The sequence below is a fragment of the Pelodiscus sinensis genome, chromosome 2 (assembly GCF_049634645.1).
Source record: "Pelodiscus sinensis isolate JC-2024 chromosome 2, ASM4963464v1, whole genome shotgun sequence".
Classification (NCBI taxonomy): domain Eukaryota; kingdom Metazoa; phylum Chordata; order Testudines; family Trionychidae; genus Pelodiscus; species Pelodiscus sinensis.
In genome coordinates this window covers 20,623,769-20,651,335 of record NC_134712.1, presented here as the reverse complement: position 1 = coordinate 20,651,335, position 27,567 = coordinate 20,623,769, and the positions used below count along the sequence as shown (strand labels likewise).

The following is a 27,567-nucleotide window of genomic DNA, read 5'->3' as shown; positions in this document are numbered from 1 at the left end:
GGAAATAGCAGCCTCTGAAACCTGCATTATTGGAAATATTAACGGGAAATATAGTCAGACATTTCTATAAGATCAATGTAATGTTCTTCCATTGTACTTTCATGACAGTAGGAAGGTCTCCTCCATTGTCATCATCTTCTCCCAAATATTTCTTCAACAACTCTAATAAAAACAAAGTTAGAACAATCTAACTTTCTGAAAAGGAGCAAAGTATTGAATATTATTTTCTGTCTATGATTTGTATACAGCTGTTCAAAGAGAGGAAGAGAACTGTGTTTCAGTATATGCTGAACTTCAATCTTTGCAGTTCTATCCAAGACAACAAAAGACTATTAGTATCTCCGCTAACTACTTTGGGCATGTCTACACTGGGGGGTTATTTCAAAATAACTCCCCTAATTTCAAAATAACAAAGCAAGTGTCCACATTACCAAGCCTATTACAGTAAAACTCCAATAGTCCAGCACCCAATTGTCCAGCACTCCCAATAGTCCGGCATCAAAATTGCAAGTGCTTCGGACAGAACCGGGACGGAACCGGGACGGAACCCGGAACCGCTCAGGTCAGCCGCTCTCACGTGGGTTACAGCAGGGAGGGGAGGTATTTGGTTCTCTCTGGAGAAGGAAAGGGGAGGGGAGGGCTGGGGGACTGGGTTACGCACAGCATCCCAGCCAGCTCTTTGAAAAGCCGGCCGTTCAGTGCACGTGCCCCAGCGCCTGGAGGGAGACGTGCAGCTGCTCCAGGACCTGAGCATAAGGTTGCAGGGGCAGTGGGATCAGGTTACAGCAGGGAGGGGAGGTGTTTGGCTCCAGGGGAGAGGTAGGAGAAGGAGAGGGGGATTGGGTTGTGCACAACATTCCAGCCAGCTCATTGGAAAGCCGGCTGCTCAGCGCATGTGCCCCAGTACCTGGAGGGAGACGCATGGCTGTACCGGTGGCTCCGGGACCCGAGCATAAGGTGGAGGGGGAAGGGGATTGTGATGGACCAGGCCGGGTCTGGGCACAGCTGCGGGCATCTGCTCAGGGCAAATTCTTCAAATTCGGGACTCTCTCTAGCCCCCAGACTGGAGACCTTCCCAAATAGGCCACAAACCAGTCCCACATAGCACTTCAGCTGCTTGCCTGAAGCCTCACGAGCAAAACCCCTCTGACACCTCAGCAATATCCATGCCCCAGATGGCCCCGGGCCTCATACACAGGTGGGGGGTCTTAGAACCCAATCCCACCTACCCCGAACAACTTCTGTCTGGTTCCAAGAAACCAGCCACAGATCCCAGGCCAATTTACTCTCTGGATCTTACCCCAAACCACGCTGAGCCAGTCCTTTAGAATCTACAATCTAAAGGTTTATTACTACAAGAAAGAAAAGCATGAGAGTAAGGCTGTTAAAAGAATCATACATTACATGCATCAAATCTTCCAGTTCTCGATGCAGGCTCTAGCAGAGATGTTATAGCCGCTGGCTTTAAAGTCCTTGTTGCACATCCTATGTCAGGATGGGTCCCCAGTTCTTTCTGGCTCGTGATTCCCTGCGAGGCCACATCTGGGGTCAGAAGCAGATCTGAAGACCAAGATGGAGTCAGCTACATGGCATATTTATACTTCCTTCCTGGTCTCTTCTTGGCTGCAGCAGGTCACCTGGCCCGTGGCCTATCCCTGTGTTCCCTGCTGGTAGCCCCTAGGTATGAGTCACCATTCTTGAGGTGTGTCCTTGGCCTATAGAGGGCTATTGTTCCAGACCTTTGCTCATTAGCATGTCCATAGGCTGAGGTGCTTTGCCCATAGTTCAACCACATATAGAGAAACATTTGGTATCCACACAAAGTACATGCTTATAACTTCACACACAGACATTATACAATTACATTAATAGCATATATGGAATCAGAAGAAAGCAAGCTTCTATTTGACACCTCACATGGCCCCCTTTGTGCCACTTTTGGGGCCAATTGCCCCCTCTCCCCATGAGTGCTGCAGTGATCTGGCTGCTTCCCTAAAGTTCAGTAACGTGACAGGGATTGGGTTGGGAGTATGCAGCACCTCCTGATACTCCGGCATATCTGATAATCCAGTACCACCTAGGTCCCAAAGGTGCCGGATTATCAGAAATCTACTGTATTTCAAAATAATAGGCTTGTTATTTCAAAATAATAACTTCTGCTTCTGAAGAGGAATAAGCTGATTTTGAAATAATTATTTCAGGAGTTATTATTTTGAAATAACTTATTTCTAAATAACCTAGTAGTGTAGACATTGCTTTTCAGTTCACACCTCAAAACTTTCCAGTAGTTCAACCACTAAATTTCACATGCATGTTAAATGGTAGTCCAGTGTGGCTTGTTAAACACATTATAGCCCCCAAAGAGTCCCTTAAAATATGGACCTTATATGAATTCTAGCATTGCTGTGAAATAGGGAATTTTCCATACTGCCATCAAAACTCCTCTTTCCAAATCACCAATACGTGGGGTGGCTGATCATTTAAGAAAAAAAATTGTAGTTATGTTTTAATGATCAACAGGAATTTTCTCTCAACTTTATCCAACTAGATCCTTTTATTTTCTTCACATCTGTTTCTACTTGATAGATATAAACTTAATAATTAGTCCATTTTTACCCAGAGCAACAATAAGATACAATAGTGTACACTTTAAGTATAGCTGGTTTAAATTCAAAATTACTCTTCCTACTTCTTTGTTTCTATTCCCAGGACAAGATTGGTCACAGCAATACTAGAATTCATATAAGGTCAGATCTTGATATCTACACTCAGTTTTCACTCAGACAGCTCCCCATTAAAAATCCAATGGAGTCTTTGCCCTAGTCTCACAGATGTTGTTTGTTTTCCTCTTGCTGCTTTACAGAGATGGGTTTGAGATGTTAAGTTTGGATCCAGAGCGAAAATTCCCCAAAGTTCTGAGGTGTTTGGACCCATCCTGAATTAAGACAGAGAATTACCACAATATTAGTCTTCTCTTTTTGGTGCTTCCACATAACATTAGACGCTACCAAGCATGTCCCCTTGGTGGTAGATGGAGGAATGTTCCCATGTGCATAGCTCTGAATAATAGACGTAAGGGTGTTCATGGGTCTGGTAACCAATATTTTCTCTAAGGGTACATCTACACAGCAGTGTTAATAATTGACATTATTCCAAAATAATATAGTCCGTGTCTATACTATAAGCAGTTATTTTGACATAATGTCAAAATAATATCAAGCTCCTTCCTGCAACTGCTATAACCCTTATTTTATGAGGAGTGAGACTTCCCTTTCTCGGACTTCCTGGGGTATGTCTACAAACTAGGGTGGTTAATGTAGTCAATCAAAGTTGCAAATGAAGCCCGGGATTTAAATATCCCGGGCTTCATTTGCATCTTGCCGGGCACCGCCATTTTTAAATCCCTGGTAGTTCGGACTCTGTGCCCGTGGCTACACGCGGCATGGAGTAGGTAGTTCGAATTAGGCTTTCCACGAGGAGTAACGGTAGTTCGAATTAGAAAGCCTAGTTCGAACTAGGGTGGTAGTGTAGACATATCCCGGCTGTGTAGACAGGGCCAAAAACTGAAATAAGCTATTTTTGACTTAAGCTATGCAGTTGACATAGCTCAAGTTGCATAGCTTATTTCAGCTTTAGCCCTGCTGTGTAGACATGCCCTAATCTTCCCATTCATGTGTAAAATAATGTTTTGTGTGTGCTAAGGCATGTACAAAACCTAGCTGTGGGCGCTATACTAATCAGCTGGGCAGCATTTGAATGTATCCTGAGCATCTGCACAAGCACACAACTTATGGGAAACACTGCTGATAACCCAAATAGAGAAAGAAGCCAAATCCATCAACATGACATTAAGAAGCCTGAATAAACCAGCATAAAACGAAAACAAGTGGTGGAAGCTGGTAGATGTGCTATGTGGCTGATGGTGCAGGAGGATAAAGAAAAAGAACATGTACCACAAGTCATTCAAGCCTTCAGTCATGGCAGAGTGTGTATTGCCAAGCAAACTGAGAAATACAACTAGCATAATTTTTTCTTACTTTTAGCAGCAAGGGTATTGTTATGTGTTATGAGTTAAACAGATGCCACATAGAGGTATTGTTAATTAGACTTTAAGGTTACCTAATTGGGGGAGATTCCCCATGGATATTGAGGGAGAGGATTGGAGAAATAGAGCTTTAGAAGATAGATGGGTTTTAAGAAAAGAAAAAAAATTGAACTAATTACTCCCCAGTGCTTCCTGGGGTTCTAAGTCGAGGAAACATATCCACATTAATGGAGCCTGCCTGAGACTAATTTTGAGGCTTCCTCATAGTGGGGACACGCTATTTCAATTTTGTAAAATCAGGAGTTAAGTTGAATTTAATTAATTTGAAATAGTTTCCTAGTGTAGACATGGCCTTACACAGGAATAATTTATACTGGCATAAACATATTTAATCTACTATAACTGTTTCTACCATAAGGAGGAGTGCTTATTTAACTTTACCTATATAGTTTCTAGTGTAGAGAGGCACTAAATAAAGATAGAGAGGGGGCTCCCTGAACCCTTCTCTTTCTCCCAGAATTTTTCTCCATGTGTTAATCTTTGCCCTTGTAAAATAACGATCAGGACATTTTTTAGCATAATTGAAATGAAGACGACAGAAGATACTATGACAAAAATGCCCTGAGTGCCCACGCAAGCAACAGGCTGAATCGTTTCAAGGAATCAATAGAACATTCTCTTCTCCCTCCAATTGGTGTGTGGTTTCCTAGATGCTGCCTAGCGTTTAAGCAAAGCTTTCCCCTCATTTAATGAGCTTTTCATTTGGATTTCACAATATATCATCATTGTGGTCGCAGCGGGTCAGCCTGCCAACAGAATTTCTCACATATCATTTACATTTACCAGGTTGTCCTTTCATGCCAAGAACATCAATCCCACAAGTGGGGAAAGGGCTACTACAGAATGGTCTTGATGTTGAAGCTATTCCTTCATTATGGAACAGCTAGGAATTGCATTGTAAAAGACAGGTAGTTAAAATGCCTAAACAATGCCTATTGCAATATATTGATGACTCATTGGTTGGTTATACTGTGCTCTCCTGCCAGCTCCCTGAATACCAGAAGAAAGGCAAAGGATGTTTCAGAACTTTCTGTAAATATTAGAACTATATGGAAACTTTTGTTGCACAATAAGCCTTCATATGCAGCACATTTGTTCCCAGTTTTTTTTTTGTTTGTTTGTTTGCCACGTTACCTCCTGTCCTGTTGCCTTCACTCACATGATGAGTGTGCTGTCAGTAGAATAGTCGTCAGGGTAAGGATTGCAGGGCAGGGCCTGAATATAGCACCAGTATGGCTTCCATTTTACTTCTGACAGTGGACACCCTGATTTTATCTTTACAGAAATCTGCTAAAACTGTCAAGATGTTTTTCAGCTGTGAGTATTCTAGCAAAGTCTTGTCAATGCACACTAAACAGTGCTATTTAAAGTACCTGAAAAATGATATTTTAATCACTTTAAAGTACCTTGACTATTAATGGGATGGTTGTGAAGTATTTTATTTTAATATCAGATCAGAATGCACAACAAACACCATCTATCTATGCAACTTTAGGGATTTTTGACTCTTCTGGTCTTTCGAAGTTCAAGCTCTTCACTGGTGAAAATTCAGAATAATTCCATTCAGGTCAGTGTGGAACTAGACCTGTAGCCAATATGAAGTCAATGCAGTTACAACTAAGTATAGCTGCTGAAAGTGAATGATCAGAATCAAGCTATATTTCATTTAAGGAAGACAGACATTTAAAATAGACACTTATTCACTCATGGACCAGGGAGGGAAATAGAGAACTACAATTTCTATGGAAAATGGAAATCTACAATGGAAATCTGTTACCATTCAAAAAAAATTTATTTTTTTCCTTTTTGTTCTGCAATCTAGGGGGGAAAAAAACATATGTTCAGGATGAAAATGGGCACTGACTGAAAATCTGGGGATTGCTGTAGTTTAAATTAACCCAATTGTCTTCGCATTAAATCTGAAACTGCTCCAAAAAGGATCATGGTATGGTGATTATATAACAGCCTGAAAGATGTGTCCACTCAAAAAAACGTATCCTTGCAATCACAGCCATCAACAGCCCTACTTTCCTTTCAGAGTGAAACTTTTGTTATCCGGCAGTCTGTTAACCAGAAAACTTTGTTAACTGGCATTGCCCCAGCCACATTATTGTCACATCTTCAGGCACACAGGCCTGGCTTGGTTTACCATGATTGGCTTAACAATATTTTATTTAAGACGTACTAATCATCTTTAACTACAAATAGAAATGTGAGCCCAACTGCCTCACACTACAAAACTACCAATATTAAAAACTTGAGTTTTACTATTATTGTCCATTGGTTTTTCCTAGGTTGATGAGACCCTCAGAACCAGAATTTTTAGATAACCAGAACGCCCTAATCCCCGAGCATGCCGGATAACACAGGTTTTGCTGTATTGCATATTACTGTGCAAGCAAACAATTTGGCTGCTATTGGTTTTCTTCATACATAGCAACAAACATGTACAGCAACCTTCAATAGTCTTTGTAAAAAGAATGGCAACCAACATGCTAGCTTGAGAGTCTGTCAGCATCTTTGTTCATAAATATCAGTAACAGATCTGCTTATTTTACAGCATGGTGACTTGCCTTCTATGAAATCACACCAAAAAAAATACCCATAATTTTGTTATTTTTTTTAACACTCGAAGCCAACACGTCTGTGAGGCATTTGTTTGGCTTTCCTCTTATGTAACAACTGGAGAGTAAGATGGGCACTCAGCAGTTATTCTGCAATCTTGCAGCCAGTAACACATCTGCTCAACAGGCTGTGACTTTTTAAAGCATAATTAAATAACAATAAACCAACACTAAAGCTATGAAGAATCTAATGCAAACTGACTAAAAGCACTAAGACATTCAAAGCAAGTCACCCCCTTGGTTGGTCCTTATCCCATCCATTTGTACCCTATCTATTGTGTGTCCTTCACCCCTCTTGCTGTGGGTAACTTACATAGTCTGTGTTGGAACCAGTTGGTTTGGGGGCAACTTCAGTCAGCATTGCTGGAAATAAACAGTTTCATATTTCTAGATCAAAATCCACTGTGATGGTGTTAGAGATGAGGGCTTATCTGATGAGTGCTACTTATTGACTGTGGCTAACTTTCACAGGTAGCCACAGTGCCACATGAGAAGCTGCATGACCTAATGGAAAGGTCACAAGACTGGAACTTAAGAGACCTGGCTCTGCTGTATGACCTTGAGCAAATTATTTTTCTGTCCCATGATTAATCAGTCTTCTCTATTTAGCCTGTAAGATTTCAGGCTTTCATATAATGTACATACAGAGCCTAGCATAAGGGTGGCCCAACCTCAGCAGGTGCCACCATAACAATGAATAATTATAACTAAGGAGTAAGATAGCCATTTGCTATTAGGTTTTTTCAGGAAACTTTGTTTTTCTAATATTTTCAAGTGTACATTACAATATTGAAAACTGTTGCTTTCTACTTGAAAATTATTGGTTTTCAGTTTCAGAAGACTAAAAAAGTTTTATTTTAGTTGCTGAAGACCAAAAATAACCCAATATTTGGCTGCTGAGTTTTTTGAAGAAAACTTAAAAATTGTGACAACATTGAAAAACCTCCACTTTTGCTCATTCATGAAAACTAGATTCATTTTCCAACCCTTTCTAAATAATAGGCTATCCACAATTCTTATTCAGTTGCAGTGATCATGACTTGACATTAGTGAAAATACTGCACTTGGGAAGGTGAAGCCTCCAGATGCTCTATGGAAGAACAAATAGATCTCAGTAATTTTAAAGTCAAAGTGATAGGAAATTTTTCCATCCAGCGGAGACAAAGATGTGACTAACCACCAATGGAAACATAACAGACTTCCTTCAAGGATAAGGATTTCTAATGCATCCAACATCAATATTTCATGGAACTAAAAACAAAGCTGTAAATTGATCATGTAAAAACAAGTCTCCCCCTCCCCCCCGACGCACTGCATGTAACAGGAAACCAAATAATAACAAACAAGCGAACAGGAAGCTGGCACAGAATGAGGTGTTGACGGTATGAGGCTACTTATCGGCATCCAGTGCAGACAGAATTTTAAATATTTTTAGCTTTTTAAAAACAAAAACGAATGCAACTGGACAGTATTTTTTCAGACTCCTCTGGTTTTGTTTACTGCCCTACTGATATTTTAGAAGGCACATTATGTGACTGCTACAAAATAAAAAGTACACACTTTAAATTAAAAAAAAAATCGGCAGCAGAGATGGAACTATCTTTGGGTATGTCTACACAACCACCCTAGTTCGAACTAGGATGTTAACGTAGGCAACTGGAGTTGCAAATGAAGCCCTGGGATTTGAATTTCCCGGGCTTCATTTGCATCTCGCCAGGCGCCGCCATTTTTAAATGTCCGCTAGTGCGGACTCCGTGCCGTGCGGCTACACGCGGCACGGACTAGGTAGTTCGGACTAGGCTTCCTATTCCGAACTACCGTTACTCCTCGTTTCACGTGTAGCCGCGTGGCACGGAGTCCGAACTAGTGGACATTTAAAAATGGCGGCGCCCGGCGAGATGCAAATGAAGCCCGGGAAATTCAAATCCCGGACATCATTTGCAACTCCGGTTGCCTACATTACCACCCTGGTTCGAACTAGGGTGGTAGTGTAGACATACCCTTAGATATAGAGTAAAAGACTGGTTTGATTGAGCACTCTTCCTCCTTTCCCTTCTGTGAAGAGGCGTAAATACAGTAAGAACAACTTTCTCTATACTTAGCTTGTGGAACTCTCTGCCACAAGAAATACAAAATTCAGCAAGTTTGAAAAGAAAGTATTGAACATTATATGGATTATGAGAACATCCAAAGTTAAGGATTGATTTAAAACAGAAAAAGGGGCTATGGAAGGAATGTGTCAGGGACTAAGCTAATCTCTAACAGAGACTGGGAGGAAACTCTTTAGAGACAGGTTACCCCATAACTCTACTTCAGGTTTCTTGCTACTTCCTCTGATGTATCTTGTACTAAACAACATTGATTATGCAGGGAACATTCTGGTACAGGCCAGAAGAAGGAGGGGTTACCCTCCAGGATTTGTAGTATGAGTAGAAATGGAGAAAGTATCAGGTTTCAGGAAGGACCTAGTTCAGCGTGATATCTGGGTCTGAGTAACAGAAGCTGGGGCCATGCTATTGCCAGGCCCACAAGGCTCTTTGTACATGACACTGACTGCTCAGTAAAGATCTTTCCTACAGCTCTGACAAATTTTGGTGCCGCTTACTCTAATGAAAAGAGCTGACCTATGCAAGTCTGTGTCCCAGTACAAGCTGTAGGGGTCACTGAAACATGGGCCACCTTAGCTTGCGCTATGGGCCACAGCAAGTCCTGGCTGTTCCTAAATAGAAAAGATTCTTGCCACTTTCCTATGGTGGTACCTGCCCAAGTATAAGAATCAACCTGGCCCTATGAGTGTGATGATGTAGTGTGTCCTGCAGGAGAGTAGCAAGTTTAAAGGTGTCACTTAAATTTAACCCTTTACAGCACAGTCCTCATCCTGTTTGGGAACTCTCTCAATACAAATACTAAACATTCATGGTATTCAAAAAATTATTCCAAAGCCCTGGAAGTTTTTCACCAATTTGTGATTTCATACAGATGTTAATGGACATCTTCAGGACAATAAAGGATGTCTCTTCTTCTTTCCCCCGCTTCCCCACCCCTCTTCAACTGCTTATAGATTATCTGTAACACTTCTTAGGAAAATACAAACCTTTACATTGGTTCTTGTTATTCCAAGGAGCCTGTGCTTCAAAATTTTCTCCTCCCCCTTCAAGTGAATAGCCATGCATGATTTTTGCAGTTACATGCAAATCAAACTGCAGCTATTTGCCCTGCATTCTTTAACACAGAAGTGATTGTTTACCTTACCATGAACTAATTAAAGTTTGGCTTCCCAGAAAACAAGACTTTCAAGTTGCGAAAAGCTTCAAGATTTTAGAATTTGTTTTTTGTGCCAATGTGGAACCACAACAACAAACAACAACAACAAAAGAGAGAGAGGGCACCCAAAATAACCAATAGCCCAGTGGCTAGAGCACATATTGGGATGCGAAACCAAATGTATGTTCCTGATGTGAATCTGGCTGACCAGAGCTGGGACAGAGGTTTCCCACATCAATTGTGCACCAGTGGGCTATTAGCAATTCTAGGATCTCACTCTCATTTTGGTGAGAAATTTCATCCTTGACATAAAAAGTGTTTGATCGGAAATATTTCAAATTCAAATAATCAGCATTTCTCAACCTTAAAAAAAAAATGTGGCATCAAAAAATTCCTGACCAGCTTTAATTACATTGTTTCACTTCTGTACTTGGCCATACAATGTGGCTACTGGCAAAGACTTGCTGCTAACCACTACATTCTAAACAAGACACAGCATTCTAAAATATGTACACAAGTATTTGGTCTATTCTGTGTAGTAAACGTTCACCCAAAGAGAGCAGTTTTCTCAGCTGTATGGCCATTCTGTTGTCTCCTGCTTTGTCTGTGCGCCTGGTTCCCAAAGAATGTCTGGGTAAGGTGTGCTGGCTTCAAATTGGCTTTTAATTCAAATAGTGTTTGTGGATGTGATCTTCTTTCACACTTCTTGGGTTTTAGCTAGAGTTCCTTGACAGTCCTGCTTCCTTCATATACATAGGCTAGAGAAAGTACACTAGGTAGACTAAATCAATGTTTCTCAAATGTGGCCAACAGTGGCTTTTCTTGTGACCAAAAGAGCTTCTGGGATGGAGTGAGGAGACAAAGCAGTGGCCTCTCCCCTCCATGTTGTTCCTGGATGTGCTGCTTTGGTGCTGGTTGTTAGGGCGTCCAGTAAGGGTCAGCATCTTGTGCTACCACTGGAGAAATGTGGGGCACAATGATCCACCATCCCAGGGCAGTGGGGCTCACCACCACCAATGGCCCTATGCTGCCTCCCTCACTTCCTCCATCCAGTTCTTACTTTGTGTCCGAGTTCAGCTCCCGGCATCTAAGGGCATGGACTAAACTTAAAATAAGCTACACAACTTGAGCTACGCTAATTGCGTGGCTGAAGTCGAAATAGCGCCAAAAGCTGAAATAAGCGATCTATACAGCACTTATTTTGATAAAGAGCCCTCTTCTCCCAACTTCCCTTACTCCTCGTACAATGAGGGTTACAGGAGTCAGAGTAAGGAGTCCTCCAGCTCGACATTATGTTGAAATAACTGCTTGCGTGTAGATGTAGACTGTGTTATTTCAGAATAATGTCAGTTATTCCAAAATCATGCTGCTGTGCAGACATAGCCTAATAGTGCAGGCTACACACCAGATTGATTAGCAAGTCTGCTGTGAAAAGTGGTATTTGTATGTTAGTTAATATCACTTTTCACAGCCTCCCAGGTAGCTAGCAAATTTGTGGAAATGTCTGGGCTAGTAAGTCTGTTTGAAAAATGATATTAACAAAACATACAAACATCTGTTTTCACAGCAGACTCCCAGCTAGCAATATATAAAGACAATGATTTGAATGTGTCTATGCCCATATTTGTTTTTCCTAAAGTTAATTGTTTAGGAAAGTGTTAGAATGGACACCCAAAATGAGGTCATGAGAACCTTGGACTAACTAAGCCTTGGCACTAAGTCATGTTCTGAATATTTCTTGAGGAAATTGATCATTGCCTTATGAGGAGTCAATTTTATTTTGTCTAGTTGTCTTCCCAGTGGCATTTCCATTCTCTTACACAGTGCTCCAAGCCAGAACTATGTATGCATTGTGGGCTCATTTGTGGCTTTGCCAGGAGCCCGGAGCAAGGGGCAATGAGCTGTTGTGTGGTCTCAGGAGCATCCTGGGAAGAAGTTTGGGACTAGGAGATATCACAAGACTCCATCCTAATTGCTGTCTCCCTATTGCAGTGGGTTATTTGGGCCTACAGATTTACTCTAATTGTAAGCTCTATTCTAAGAAGTATATGAACATTCATCAAATGTTAGAATAATCTCTTAACAAATGCTAACAAAGTTAGTCCATGCTAATATAATTCAAGGACTATGTTCAAATCATGCTTAGTAAAAGAAGCTGTAGAACTGGAAATTAAGGAACCAAAATTGGTGAGTCCAGAAAGTACAGAGGGGGAGGAAGAACAGAAAGCTGCAGCACCAATCAGCTACTGAATTGAGCTTCACATCATGGCTGCCACCCCTAACATCTCCCAAGACCCCAGGCCTTTGCCTTTCTAACCCTGAGAGATGTTGTCATGATCATGAGAAATGGCCAGCATCCTGGGGACTAAGAGGTTAACTATACCTAACTCAGGTAGAGTTGGCCAATAGGAATGCAAGTAGGAATTTCAAACTGGGACAAAGGAATTTTTGTTTTTCCCTCTTCTTTTTCCGTGGTCAGTTCCCTCCAGCTACCGAAGGAGACAGACATGTCTCTCTCTCCAAGAAACAATTCTTCATTCATCTGTAAGTGGGGTAAAGTTTAGATAAATCCCTTCGGTTTTATTGTTTTATGGTTTGGGAAATGGGTTCTGATGTCTGTGTACTTTTAAAAATCCTGGGTTTTCAAAATAATCCCACCTCTGCCACCATGTCATGGCTCCTTCTCCTCTCCGGCACGAAAAATGCAGAAGTGGGGGCCAGCAAAAGTATCCCAAAACTTTGTCTACCAGGCTTTGATATAAAACTTCCCCCCAAAATCTTAACCTAGATTTTGGGGATAAAAACTCTGCTGCCACCACCGAAGTATTGATACAAAAATCAGGGGAGAGATCACTTGGAAATCTCACCCCTAAAGTACAAACCAGGACACAATCATTAACCAATACCAGGTTAATAAAAAGGAAAGAGAAAGAACTTTTATTATCACCACAATATTCCTGTTGCAAGCATAATGACTAGATGGGAAAGTATTACTCATGGAGAAACTCCACCATGGGTCTAGAACTTAGTTACAAAGGGAAGCCAAAACATTTTTAAGAGTACACAGACATCAGATCCCATTTCCCAAACCATAAAACAACACCATCAAACAGATTTAGCTAAACTTTACCCTACTTACAGAAGAGTGAAGAATTGTTTCTTGGAGAGAGGGACATGTCTATCTCCTTCAGTAGCTGGAGGGAACTGCCCAGGGAAAAACAAAAATTCCTTTGTCCCAGGTTGAAATTCCTACCTACATTCCTATTGGCCAACTCTACCTGAGTTAGGTATAATTAACCCCTTAGTACCCAGGCTGCTGGCCATCTCTCATGATCATGACAGATGTCCTGATTGGTCTTGGCCACAGAGGGAAGCAGCCGTCCCTACCACCTCCAGCTCAATCCCAAACACCACTGGAGATGAAACATGAATGTTAACAGGAGCAGCAATGGCAACAGCTCCACCTCAACCAACTTCTTTCCCTAAAAGGATAGTTATCTTTCACACCATCTAAAAGACTGTCGAAGAGGGTTCCCCCCCCTTCTGGAATGCTCCAGTTAAACGGAAAGGGAACAAGAAATGCTGCTAAAATGATTGAACGCTTTTCCTTTCAAATGCCTAGATTTTTTTTCCCTCCTTCTTCTGTATCTTTAACAAAAGTTTAAAAAAGTTTAATGCTTTGCCCTGGCAATAAGCAAGCTAAGGTTCTATGTACCAAATCCCAAACTTTGTTTAATACTATTTCATGTTGTACAATGATTGGGTTATGTGAGCACAGTGGCTCGTGTATGCCATCTAACATAACACAAGAGTCTACACCTGGTAAAGGGTACTTGGGGGCAAAGACTTTATTTCTTCTCCATCCTTCCCACCTGCCAAAGTATGACAGCACTTTTGCAGAGCCTGCCTCTCCTCTCATGTTGCTATATGCAATGTGGGCAGCCAGCACAGGGGGAATAAGTGGGCAACTTGGTATCCTCTTCTGCTACCTGTTCGGAATGTTCCACGAGAAGTACAGGTAGTTCGGAATAGGAAGCCTAGTCCAAACTACCTAGTTCGTGCCGTGTGTAGCCGCGGGCACGGAGTCCGAACTAGCGGACATTTAAAAATGGCGGCGCCCGGCAACATGCAAATGAAGCCCGGGAAATTCAAATCCCGGGCTTCATTTGCAACTCTGGTTGACTACATTACCACCCTAGCGCGAACTAGCGCGTGTAGGCATACCCTAATTTGCTTGTGATTAAGATAGATGAGAGGTTTCGAACCCTCAGGTCTTGGGAACTAGGAAGACTTGGCACAGAGCAGGGATCACCAGTTGTAAACTGTAGTCAGTGCACCCTATATAAACTGTGCAGCATGATTCACATGTGAGCTCCATGCACACTGTACAGCTGGACATTACAGCATATTAATCCAGAAAAAGTGGCTTTGTTGTATAATTCTATTACTTTGGCTACGTCTAGACTACAGGCCTTTTTTTGGAAGAACCTTTTCCGGAAGAGATCTTCTGAAAATACTTCTTCTGAAAGAGAACGCCTATACTACCGAAGTACATCGAAAAAGTGATCTGCTTTTTTGAAAGATAGCGTCCACACTTAATGGACTTTATCTTGCATTTAAGCTGTGATTACTATGGACAGAGTGGCCACCAGGGCACCTGTGGTTTTTTCTCTTCTTTCAAAAGAACTCCCTCTTCTCTGTCCACACACGCCTTTTCGCGAAAGAGCTCTTTCAGAAAAAGGCATTTTCCTCGTAGAAAGAGATTTTCCAATGTTGGAAAAAACCACTCTGTTCTTTCAATTTTTTCGAAAGAACATGATTGCAGTGTGGACATAAGTGCTTTTGGGAAAATGGCAATTTTTCTGAAAAAACTCTGTAGTGTAGACATAGCTTTTCTATACTGTCCCACTGTTGTAATTTTAATGCATAGAGCTTACTGCCTATGGATAATTGTATTAAAGTGTGCATCAATTATTTAGAAGAATATTCCTTTGCAGGAAAATATTCACAATAAGGCTTCCTTACAGGTTTGTTACTTTTGCAACATTTTATTTGACATGCCCCAATTCATAGGAGACATGCCTTTTATATAAATGTGGGTGTCTTCAGCTACTCTGTCCATGAATTGCTGTCAAGTTTCTTGACAGACATTATGCTTTTCTTGGGTGATCTTCTACTGTATGACCCATGATTGTGTTTCCCATAAGAATTTTCTCACGAGAGTCAGCACCAGTGTTCCCTATAAGCTGAGCACTTGGCCACCCAAGAGAGATTCAAAAACCGCCCAGCTAATTAGCTGAGTGCCCTCAACTGACAGCATGTGTTTCTATTGGTGGTGCACATCTGCACATACCTCAGTGCACATACAAGATTTATTCCACACACAGATGTAAAAAATTAGAGGGAATACTGGTCAGCACATTGTTTTAACACAGATAATAACCTGATCATAAACTGTGTTTAACGTTTATATGCTTGAACTGAGTTTTATTAAATAGCGTTAATACTCTGATTTTTAATCATCATCACTGCAGAGAATGTGTTGACTTGGCTTTTACAGAGAGCTAGCATTATGACCTGGGAGAAGGGAAAAAAGGGGTGTAGACTGCAGAGGGCTTGGGTGTAACTGAGGGCAGGCAAATGGGGTGCAGGGTCTGGGAGGGTATTTGGATGCATGAAAGGTTTCTGGCCTGGGGGAGGGGTATAGTCTGGGAGGGAGTTGTAACCTGGGGCACAGGGTGCAAAGGGTTTGGATGGTGATCTGGGGGAGGGAGTTGGGGTGCAGGAGGAGTTGTAGTGCCAAAGGCAGGCTCGGTCTGGGAGGCGCTTACCTAAGTGTCTCCTGGCCAGGAGTCCAGCAGCACTCCCAAGGCAGGCTGGGCTCCTTGCTTGCTACAGCCCCAGACCTCTTGAAATTGCAGGCTGCTCCCTCCATGTGGCTCTAGGCTCCGGGAGGGGCAGAGGCTTACACTGCCTCCATCCCCCAGACCAATCTCTCAGCTCCTATTGGCTGATTGTTTCCAACCAATAGGAGATGAGAGACTGGCTGGGGTCAGTTCCAATTCACCAGTTGTTTACAGCTAATAAGAGCTGAGGATTGGGCTGTGGGTGGAGAGATCACACAAAGCCTCCCCCTTCTCGCAGAACAGAGTCACATTGACTGTGTTTTAAACGACGGCAGCTGTGTGCCTGAGGGTCCTGGCAGGGTGGTCCATGGGCTAGATCCAGCTCCAGGGACAAATTTTGCCACACCCTGGTTTAGACAGTGTTTCTGTTAAAGTGCTACAAGGATACAGTGCAGTGCTACAGCTGTGCCCCCAAAGTATTTCTAGTCTAGGCATAGCCAAATACAGAAATGAATCTTAGCGCTAGGCTCATCTTTTGAAGGTGTTATGCAAGTTCCCTTTGAGGCCAAATATCGACAGATCAGATCTATCGTCATCACTTTGTAATATGGCGTTTTTGGTTTTTACTATTATTCTGTGAGTTCAGATGAGAGCATATCACCTGATTTTGTCCACATTGTTGTTTTTGCAGCATTTGATGCATTGGATGAGGTATGCCCCATGTTGGGGTAAGCACGTGTGGGACTATGAATCTTGAAAGATGTGTTGTAGGAGACTTGATCATCATCTCAGTGAAGATATGTCTGTAAGTTTTGCATCGGTTGAAGATGGTCAGTAAAAGATATTGCCTCAGCTTGTCTGTTCTGGGACCAACAGAGCTACAACAATACTTCAAATAGAATATTCGATAAATGCTAACTATTATGCTAACTATAAGTGGGCTGGCCCGCCCCTTCTACCAACTACCCCCACCAGAACCACCCCTATGGCCACCTGCCTGCACATCCCCACCCCAGCCCTGGGCTACCCGAGAACCTCCAGCATAGAGCACTGGGTAGTGCAGGCCCCAATCCCGGAACCCCACGGATGCTGGACAAGCACTTGCTCCTGCCACCTGGAGTCCCTGGCCACAGGTGAGCTCCAACTACCATCCCAGGGCCCGTACCAGAGGAGAAGAGCCACAGAGCACTAGTAAACAAGAGGGAGTCTGGGTTCAAAGCATAAGCAGGGTCATGAAGGGCTGTTTGGGGAAGCCTAGCCTTACCTGGCCTTTCCTACACACCACTCATACTACATATCATAATTCCAGTTTATTAATGTTTAGCATTGTGTGCAAGCATTTCAGAATACTTGACTCTGGCAAATTTCAGTAATAGCTTCATTTAAGAAAAAAATAAATGAATGGCACAAAGTTATACTTCAGATTTGCCCTCTAAGCAGATTCATAATTGCAACAATAATGTATTTGCAACTTGACAGAGGGAGTTACTATCACAGAGCAAGCAAGATAAATGATCTGCTTTACACAGCTCTCTTATCAGCATGCCTCTGACCCCCACAACTTCAGCAGGTGGGAATGAGAGACCTTGATTGGGATACTCACCAAAGCTGTGTGGCACCTGATGTCAAGTGCTCAGGTCTCCCACAGTTCAGGTGAGTGTCCTAACTCTGGCCTATAGTGTAAAAGAAGGACATGTGCATGCAGGAGAATGAAGTAAAGTGCAATGAAGAGAAAGCCAGAGAAAGCTGCCTGGATGAAAATGAAACTGTATCTGATGAGTGATGAATGTTAAGTTTATATTTCATAACAGAGCTAGTACTTACATAAACTGTCAACAAAACTAGAAAGATTTAAAGCAACTTGACTTGATTCCAAGCAGATGATGGATGAAATGAAAAGATCCTTTCAGAATTGCTGAAACAAATGCTGACCATGAAATTACTTTAATAAACACAAATCTTACTGCTGCTTACAAAGCAAGTGCTATAGTGGTTACATAGGTTTGAGTTCCTAACAGAACAACAGGGAAGACTTGTCTGTACTTACAGGAGGATCAACAGTCTGGTGATCGATCTTCTAGGGCTTGATTTTGTGGGTCTAGTAAAGACTCGGTAAATTGAATGCGGAGGACACCCCCGGTACTTCCCTCAGTTGTGAGGAGTAAGGGAAGTTAATGGGAGACTTTCTCCCATCAACCTTTCTGCGAGCCCACCCCAGAAAATTGATATAAGGTACATCAACTCCATCTATGCAATTGTTGTAGTTGGAATTGCACATCTTACAATGATTTTCTTTGCCAGTGTAGACCTGGTCAGAGGCTTTTTAAACTACATGCAAATAAAAATTTGGAGATCAGGATCAGAATCTGGGGAAAGCATGGGCCATTATAGTAGGGATAGGGGAGAAACAAGAGGGGACATAGGGGGAAATCAAATCAGCATTTTAAATGTCTACATACTAATGTGAAAAGTATGGGAAATAAGCAGGAAGAACTAGAAATGCTGGTGTATAAATACAACTATGACTACTGACACCAAAGATTTGGTGGGAATAATAAACATGACTTGGGGTATGTCTACACTACCCCGCTAGTTCGAACTAGCGGGGTAATGTATGCATACCGCACTTGCTAATGAAGCCCGGGATTTGAATTTCCCGGGCTTCATTAGCATAAGCGGGGAGCCGCCATTTTTAAATCCCCGCTGCTTCGAACCCCGTGTAGCGCGGCTACACGGGGCTCGAACTAGGTAGTTCGGACTAGGGTCCTATTCCGAACTACCGGTACTCCTCGTGAAACGAGGTGTACCGGTAGTTCGGAATAGGCACCCTAGTCCGAACTACCTAGTTCGAGCCCCGTGTAGCCGCGCTACACGGGGTTCGAAGCAGCGGGGATTTAAAAATGGCGGCTCCCCGCTTATGCTAATGAAGCCCGGGAAATTCAAATCCCGGGCTTCATTAGCAAGTGCGGTATGCATACATTACCCTCCTAGTTCGAACTAGGAGGGTAGTGTAGACATACCCTTGTATATTGGTATAGAAGTATACAACTTACTCCAGAAGGATAGGCAGGGAAAAAGGGGAGGTGGTGTTGCCAGGTATATCAAAGATGTGTACACTTGGACTGATGTTGAAATGGAAATAGGAGGCAGATTAGTAGAAAGTTTCTGACTAATGATAAAAAGGGCAAACAAGGATATTATGGTAACATTTTACTACAGACCACCTACCTAGGAAGAAGAAATGGATATGGCTTTTTTTAAAAAAATGACAAAATCTTCCAAAATACAGGACTTGGCAATGATTGAGGATTTCAGCTACCCAGATGTCTGTTGGGAAAATAGCACAGTAGGGCACAGATTATCCAAAAAGTTCCTGGAGTGTACTGGAAACATACATATTTTTTTAATTTCAGAAGGTGGACAAAACTATTAGGGGAGAGGCTATGCTTGATTTGATTTTGACAAATAGGGAGTAACTGGTTGAGAATTTGAAAGTGCATAGCAGCTTGGATAAAAGTTATCATGAATGGATAGAATTCATGAGTCTAAGCAATGGCTTAATCAGGAGATCTTCAATGATCTGAAACTCAGAAAAGGAGTGCCACAAAAAGTAGAAGTTAGGTCATTTTACAAAGGGTGAATATAAGCAAACAACACAAGTGTATGTAGGAGCAAAAGTACAAAGGTCAAGGCACAAAATGAGATTAAACTAGCTAGAGATATGAGGGATAACAAATATATTAGAAGCAAGAAAACGACCAAGTACAGGATAGGGCTGTTACTCAATGAGGGAGTGAAAACCACAATTGAAAATGTGGAAATGGCAGAAGTACTAAACAATTTTTTTGTTTCAGTTTTCACCAGAAAGTTTAGTAGTGAATACAAGTGAAAATGAAAGCCCGAGGAAATACATTTTGGAATACTCAAGGACCAGTCAGGTCCCAAGAGTGCCGGACCAGGGAGGTCCAACCTGTAGTGTGCATCCTTCACACATTGAGGAAAGGTGGGCTGGCTAATGAGCTCACTCTGGCCAGGCTTTGGACAAGTGCAAGATGATACAATTCTGGGGTGCAAGGCTGAAGAGCTAGAGGAAGTTGATTGAAGCCTCCCTATTGATGGTTTACAAGTGGCTGGGAGATCATTCATGTAACTCAGTTGGGTGTTTCCTTGCCTATGGATATCCATGGAAGTGCAGTGTCTGCCTGTAGTTTGACACAGCATCACATAGTGGGAAAGATGACCCAGGTTGGTGGCACAGAGGACTCAGCCACCCCACAGTCCAGGTCGCACACTGGGGACCCCATCACAGTGATAAGTAACAGTCGGTATAGGTTTGTCAAGAATTAATTGAATAATATCCAACAACCTACTAGCTTCCATTGACAGTATAACAAGCCTCATGGATAGGGAGAAAAGCCTCGTGTATAGGGAGGAAAATTTTAATAAGGTTTTTAATACTGTCTCACAGGTCCTCCTCAAAAACAAACTAAGGAAGTATAACCTCGATGGAATTACTATAAGGTGGTTGGAAAACTATTCCCAGGGAATAATAATTTATGATTCACAAGCTTTACAAACAAACAGTTTGGTAGCACCTTAGGGTACGTCTAAACTACATGGCTCCGTCGATGGAGCCATGTAGTCTAAACATACTCTTAGAGACTAACAAAACATGTAGATCAGCGTTTCTTAAACTTTTTAAGATCGAGAAACACCAAACAATTTTTTTAAGAGGAACACCAAGGATTTTTTGCCACAGAACACAGTTTAAGAAACACTGATGTAGATGGTATCATGAGCTTTCATAGTCACAACCCACTTCTTCACAAAACCTCATGATACCATCTACAAGTTTTGTTACTTTGATGGTTCACAGTCAAACTGGAAGGGCATATTGAGTAGGGTCCCATAGGGATCAGTCTCGGATCTGGTCTTGTTCAATAGTTTAGGTAGAGGCATAGAGAGTAAATTGATAAAGTTTGCAGCCAATACCAAGCTGGGAGGGCTTGCAAGTGCTTTGGATGACGGGATCAAAATTGAAAATGATCTGGACAAACTAGAGAAATGATTTGAAGTAAATAGGATGAAATTCAAAAGGGACAAAGGCAAAGGACTCCACTTAGGAAGGAGCAATTGCACACATGCAAAATGGGGAATGACTGCCTGGGTTAGAGTACTGCTTCCATTGTTTTCAATAAGAGATGGATCCGTTCTTTTGTGTCTAGTGGTACAGCTTCTCTTGCGTGGGAAAGGGAACACAAAGGACCACATTGTCTAAACTAAAAGGCTAATACAGCCATAGGCTAGCTAGGAAACTTGGAAGCTGAATTCTCCCATGTTGTCATTTTATTTATTTATTCTTTGTCACAAAGTCTATAGGACTCCTTGTTTTGTTGATTGGTTTCAAGTTTGTGCTTATATTTTTGCCTTTGTTTCATGTCTCTTTTCCTGAAAACAAGTCATTATTTATACTCTTGCCACAAGAAGTCTGGTACAGCTGCTTCGGGAAGTAGTATCATGCACGAAAAGTGAAAAAAAAAGTATACTCAAGGGTAGCCTAGCTAGCATGAGATGGGAGTCATGGCAACAAGAACTCATATATAACAATGGTATTACTTTTATTCCAGTATTTTACATAATACTGAAGCCAGAAGCTGCCCTGTGGCGCAAGATTCCTCTCTCTGGTCTGACCCCAAAGTACAGAAACCCATTTTCTAAGATGGAGGGTGACCTGGTGTCTCTACATCCATCCTCTGCATCCTTAGATGACAATGGAACCTACTCCAAACAGGGCTGGGGGTGACCATGCTCAATTGTTTTGTCTTGGGAAATGCCCTTTTCCCTTTAAAAAAGGATGTAATCAGCACACATGATATAATACAAACATATAAGTATCCAAAGACATCTTGGACAGTGTGCATTTTATAACTTCACTGAAATAAATATGTTTGCTTCTGTTTATTTTCAGTCTGAAATAACAGTTCTGTTTCTAATGTCACAATTGGTTGCTAGCTGCTGGTGATTATGATGATCCAAGGAAGATGGTTAGTTCAGATGGCCAAATAAGCAGCACAATGAGACAAATTTATAAGGAACAATTCTCATGCTTCATATTAACAGTCCAAGTAATAAAAGATTATGGAACAATCCCCAGAAAATATACGATGCATTCAGGACTGTGCTTGTTAATTTCCTTAAGTTATGGCACCTTTATGGCTTTTGGTAACTTTCAGATAATTTACATGTTTTGTTTTGCTTTTTTGTTTTGTTTTGTTTCTCCTCCCTCCCGCTCCAAAGCGAAAGGATGTAAGTTTACATCAGGGAAAAGGTAGGAGTCTTTATATGGGAAAAAAGCCTGCTGAAGTTATTGGCAGTCTGCGTAAAGATTGCAAGATTTAGTCAACTGTGAACTAAAAATATTTGAGTTTTTGGCATAAGGTCATTTTCCTCACAGCCACATGAGAAGTAGGTACACATAGCTTGCCCTGTGGGCCCAGCTGTGAGGAAGAGTGGCTGAATGTGCCAGAGGCAGAAGGTGCAGTGGGAGAAGAACAGAGCCCCATGCACCCCACAGGTAACTCTTGTGGGGCTGGAAGAGTGCAGCAGCCCTGGGCTGGGCACAGGGTAGAGTGGTCATTTGGGCAAAGGAGACATATGAGGTCACATGTCCTCTGCTTTAGATTGTGCCCCCCTTCCCCCCCCCCCCCCGTATGGTACATACCCACATCCTGCTCATGTAGGTTCTCCACTTGTTGCCAAAGGAAGTGTGTAGTTTGGATGTATCCATAGTGAGCATACTCCGCACTGGATATTTTGCCATCTTAGGCAACTCCCATATGATATGTTTCAGAAGGGGGTTGGCTATGCAAGCTGACAGACTCACCGAGCCCCTGCACAAGGTGGGGGGATGCAGCTTCGTGCTCCCGTTAGAGGCAGGGTCTCGGGCAGAAAGGGCGGGACCGGGCAGCCAGTTTTCCACAGTGACTGGATCACACACTCTCCCCACCCCCGCCACAGTGCCCTCTGGAGCATATTGCACTGGACTCTGCAATGCACCTCACAGACTGAATATAAGCAAAATTGTAACACAACATTCACATGTAGAATCATCCTAGTAAGTAGAAAGCTACTCCTTAAATACACACCCACACCAATCTTTGTTTAGAAATTCTTCAATCATTGTCTTCTTTTAGAAGCAGAATATTGCTTTAAATATTTTTACCTTGTTTCAACCAGTCCCTGCATTTGGCTCTAATATGCACAACACCCAACTAACTGGAGCTATGAGGAAATGCTCAGAGTTATTGAACAGAAAGAAAGATGCAGGCTAAGTATATGTGGTAAATATTTAGGTACAGTATGTGTGTTTTATGGGCATTTCAATATCTAGAAGCTATTAGTTGTAGATGCATAACAGATGTCTATAAATCTAAAGAGGTATAAATAGATGTATATATGCAAATATATATTCATCCACTTATATAGATGCATAAAGAATCATTGGTCCAATGTCAGACAGTAAATGTACTGGGATTTATTCCTTTGATGGTGTTTTTCTTATGATACCTATCCATGCTGTTTGATATTGAAGGCTAAGACCCAAATACTTCTGCAAACACACACATGGTTATACTTATTCATGCCAGTAAAACAGTGTTGCCAACTCTTGTGATTGTATCATGAATCGTGGATATTAAAAAATCCTGGGCCCACCACAATCTTCTTATCTCCTGTTCTACTCTTTGCTCTATAATCCTTCCATTTCAGTCCATTGCTTTGTGCTTCCTTTCCTTTCCTTTCCTTTCCTTTCCTTTCCTTTCCTTTCCTTTCCTTTCCACCTCCTCCCTCTTAGAATAGACAAGGAGGATAACTTCTGTGGTTATCTTGAACTGGGTAGGAAACTGTCCTTGGCCCCTCACTGGTCACCTCTCACTGACTGCATTGTTGGGTGCACTAATCTGCCTCCAATGACTCAGCCCCTTCGTACTTTAGCTCTATTAAGGAATTCCTCGGAGTTGGAGCCAAAGGGCTAACACAGCTGGTTGCTAAAATCCTAGGGACCTCGTAGGAAGACTCTCTGGCAGTGGATGTGTGAAGATCCCCTTTTCCTCTGAACCACAGATGGGATAGAGTAGAAATGAGGGCGTTGTCAGAAAAATAAGATTTAGAGCTTTCAGACCAGTTGATGGATTTGTTTTCTCTGAGGGAGATGAGAGAGCTCAATGCCTTTCAAAAGTAGAGCCATAGTTGTGTCTTCCAACTTTGTCTGAGGTTTTTCTTACAAATCACTATAGGATCCTTTTTAAAAGTATGGCTGGTTGGTTTATTTTTTTGTTTAGGGCAAGGGTGGGGAAACTTCACCCCTCAGGCCAGATCCAGCCCCCAACTTAATTTGATCCAGCCCACAACAAGTTTCCGTGCCTCAGGCCAGAAGCCCAGAGCCTAGGTAACACCTCCTCCCCACTGCCCCATGGGGCTAGAGCATGCTGCTTGTGCAGAAGTAAATGTGAAAGGGAGTGTGGGTGGATTTTCTTTTATGTATGTATATACGTATGTATTTGCTTCCCACACTGGGAGCAGGTGAGCAGTGAGGCTTTGTTTTGGTTTTGTGTTTTGGCTTCTCACTTGGAGGAAGGTGAAAAGTGTGTGTGTGTGCACGCGCATGTGCGCCCATTATTAGAATAGCTAAGAAAGGTGTACCAACTATGCCAGGTCTGAAATATAAATAGCTCACTGTGAGTTAGATTCTGATCTGGTCTCATTTGCAACAGCATAAATTCTGCAGAATTCTACTTACACCAGACCCTCTGGCTACATCTAGACTGGCATGATTTTCCGCAAATGCTTTTAACGGAAAAGTTTTTCCGTTAAAGCATTTGCAGAAAAGAGAATCTAGATTAGCATGGATGCTTTTCTGCAAAAGCACTTTTTGTGGAAAAGCATCCCTGCCAATCTAGATGCGGTTTTGCGCAAGAAAGCCTTTTCGCGATCGGGGCTTTTTTGCGCAAAACAATACTGCGTTGTCTACACTGGTCCTCTTACACAAAAGCATTTGCGCAAGAAGGCTTTTGCCCAAACAGGAGCAGCATAGCATTTCTGCAAGAACACTGACAATCTTACATGAGATCATCAGTGTACTTGCGGAAATTCAAGCAGCCAGTATAGACAGCTAGCAAGTTTTTCCACAAAAGCAGATGCTTTTGAAGAAAAACTTGCCAATCTAGACGCAGCCTCCGAGTATCTAATTTTCATATTCCTATGTTCTGAGAGCCAGATTTCCTATTTGCTTACCACAGCCCGGGACTTTAATATCAGTATAAATGCTGAAGGCAGGGGAGTTATTCCTGATTTACAATGCTACATGTGAGAGAGAATGAGGTGATGAGATTATTTTGTGCAGCAATATCTTTCAGGGTTGGGGGTATTTCCCCTTTAAGACATATCTGAGGGGGACTGGGCAAACCAGCTGCACTAGTTGTAAAGGTTGACTATTTTCCTTTGTGGGGGGAAAAAAAGAGGGGGAAATCAGTTGCTAATTAGAAAGTAAACCAGGATGTTAGCTATACAGTTTACTTATTTTAATTGAAAATAAAATTGAAAGGCAAGATACCAACAGAATGGGTGAGTTTCATTTTGTTTACAGTAGTAGATCCTACTATATGACTCCTTATTACCAAAAGTCCCTCTGCTTTGTACTAGTTTTGTTTGTCCTCAGAGTGAACAACTGGGAAACAAAAAAAATCCTTTTTTCAGCAAACTGTTTGATTGCGATGAAAACAAAAACACAACATATTACACCAGGATTCCAAAGTAATCAAGTTTAACTAAATAAAAACAATGCCAGGCATTTTTCATTTCTTCTCATGAAGGCATCGGTATTGAATTCATGAAAAAACTATCATTACTTGTGTGTGTTATGTTTACTGTACTGTGTTTATATTTTTCATCTGGCCATTACTCAGTGCTGTCAGATATGTTTTGTAACATACTTATCTACAAAGACTAAACAAGCTTCTCAATAAAATATTAATTTAATTATCTGAAACTATATCCAATTAAGAGGAGGATCAGCTGTTTACTGTGGAGAGTGAGCTGTGAGAGGAAAGTGTGTGTTGCAAATCCTCTGAAACAATTAAGGGCAGTTGAGATTGTGTTAATCTTGAAGGGAGGAATGATAAAATGCCATAAAATAGTAGGTTTCTCTTGTTCTTATTTAATAGGACAGCTGGTGTGAATTTCAAGATTGGATTATCAGGGGATCTTACAGTTCTGTAATACTGGTAAATGGAGAAGATGTTGTCTGCAACACGCCCGGCTTTAAACAGTGCTATGTCTCTCACCTAAAGTTCATTACAGCACCACCAAATAAAACTGCAAGAGAAGAAAAGAAAAACTGAAGGCCTAATTCTACCACTCATCTACTGAGTAGTACTTGATTCTGAGTGTTGTCCCACTGTTTTCAGTGCGATTGCTTGAGGAACAAAATAGTCATTCAAGTGAGGAGGGCAGAATCTAAACCCAAGTAACCTAGAAGAAAAGTCTCAAAAGGAAGCATGGAATTTGAATCTATGCAAAATTCAAGTACCTCTGAGTCTCCCAGTATATACTCTGTCCTATGGGCCCGGCTTTCATTATGACTTTTAATCAAGCATACAAACTCTTAGTTGCATACTTGACTTAACCATGGCTTGCATCCACATACAACCAGACTGTCAGTAACTAGGGCATCTTTTGTTTTTGCAAAATTTCCAGACTTACCTTCTTGTAAAGTGTTCATTAAATTTATTTTCAGCATAAATAGACCCCCATAAACATTCCAGCTTCGCCTTCCTTCCAGTTCATTTTGTAGTAGGACATTCCATTGTACTACCATTCCTATTGTGCACATGTGCCATTTGGCCTTCTCTCCTCTGCTGAGGCAGATCTTCCCATACTGGACAGCTACAAACATAATTAGGCAACATGATGGGTGTGGACACACAAGCTTGGCTGGCAATTGACTATCTTGCAAAACAATACTACTGAGCTTCCTACAACTCAACTGTACTATTGTAACCAGGACAGAGGGGAGTGTCACAAACTGGCTACAAAATCAAAGTTGTATTCACAGAGCAGTTGGGCCATTAGATTATAAACTGTGTAAGGCAAGAATTATACCTTTTTTATATCCACTTCAATAGTTCATTGAAATAAATAACAAAACTTCTACATAGTTACACAGAGGGAGAGAAGTAGTCCTTTTGGGTCTGATTCATCCCTGTACTTGAGCACAAAGACCACAGGGTAGGGATATCAGTCCTTTCCTTTGTATCTCACATAGCATCAAATGCAGGGCAAGCATATGATTATGAAATGTGCAATCTCTCCAGGAATAAAAAAAGACAATGTAACAGGAGTTAAAGAGTACCTACCAGCTGGAAAAGATGGAGGGAGAGTGAGCCTCAGTCAGTTTTAAAATGGTGGCTGCTACCTCTCTGCTATATTTAAAGGACCAGCTTCCAGAAAGTCATGCTGGGAAAAAGTTCCTACTCTAAGGAGGATATCAGGGACCAGTATGGAAACACCACTAGCAGCTAAAGCCTAATGGATACCATGAGCAGTGAGACTATCTAAAATGACTCAGAACACTGCTACCAGTTATCAGTAAAATCTGCCTTTATTTAACATTAATCTTCTGCAGAAAGTTTATTTGTGACAAGCCCCAGACATTGTATGTGAGTCATAAAGG

General features: G+C 41.8%; 1 long non-coding RNA gene across 2 annotated transcripts in view; it reads right to left on the bottom strand.

Moving 5' to 3' along the window:
• Window positions 1-2,232: 2,232 nt before the first annotated feature.
• LOC142826695 (uncharacterized) overlaps window positions 2,233-27,567 on the bottom strand; it is a 146,075-nt gene continuing 120,740 nt past the window's right edge. For both annotated transcript variants that reach the window (XR_012900897.1, XR_012900898.1), the window contains exon 7: window positions 2,233-2,935. This is a non-coding gene — a long non-coding RNA (uncharacterized LOC142826695). The remainder of the gene's footprint in view (window positions 2,936-27,567) is intronic.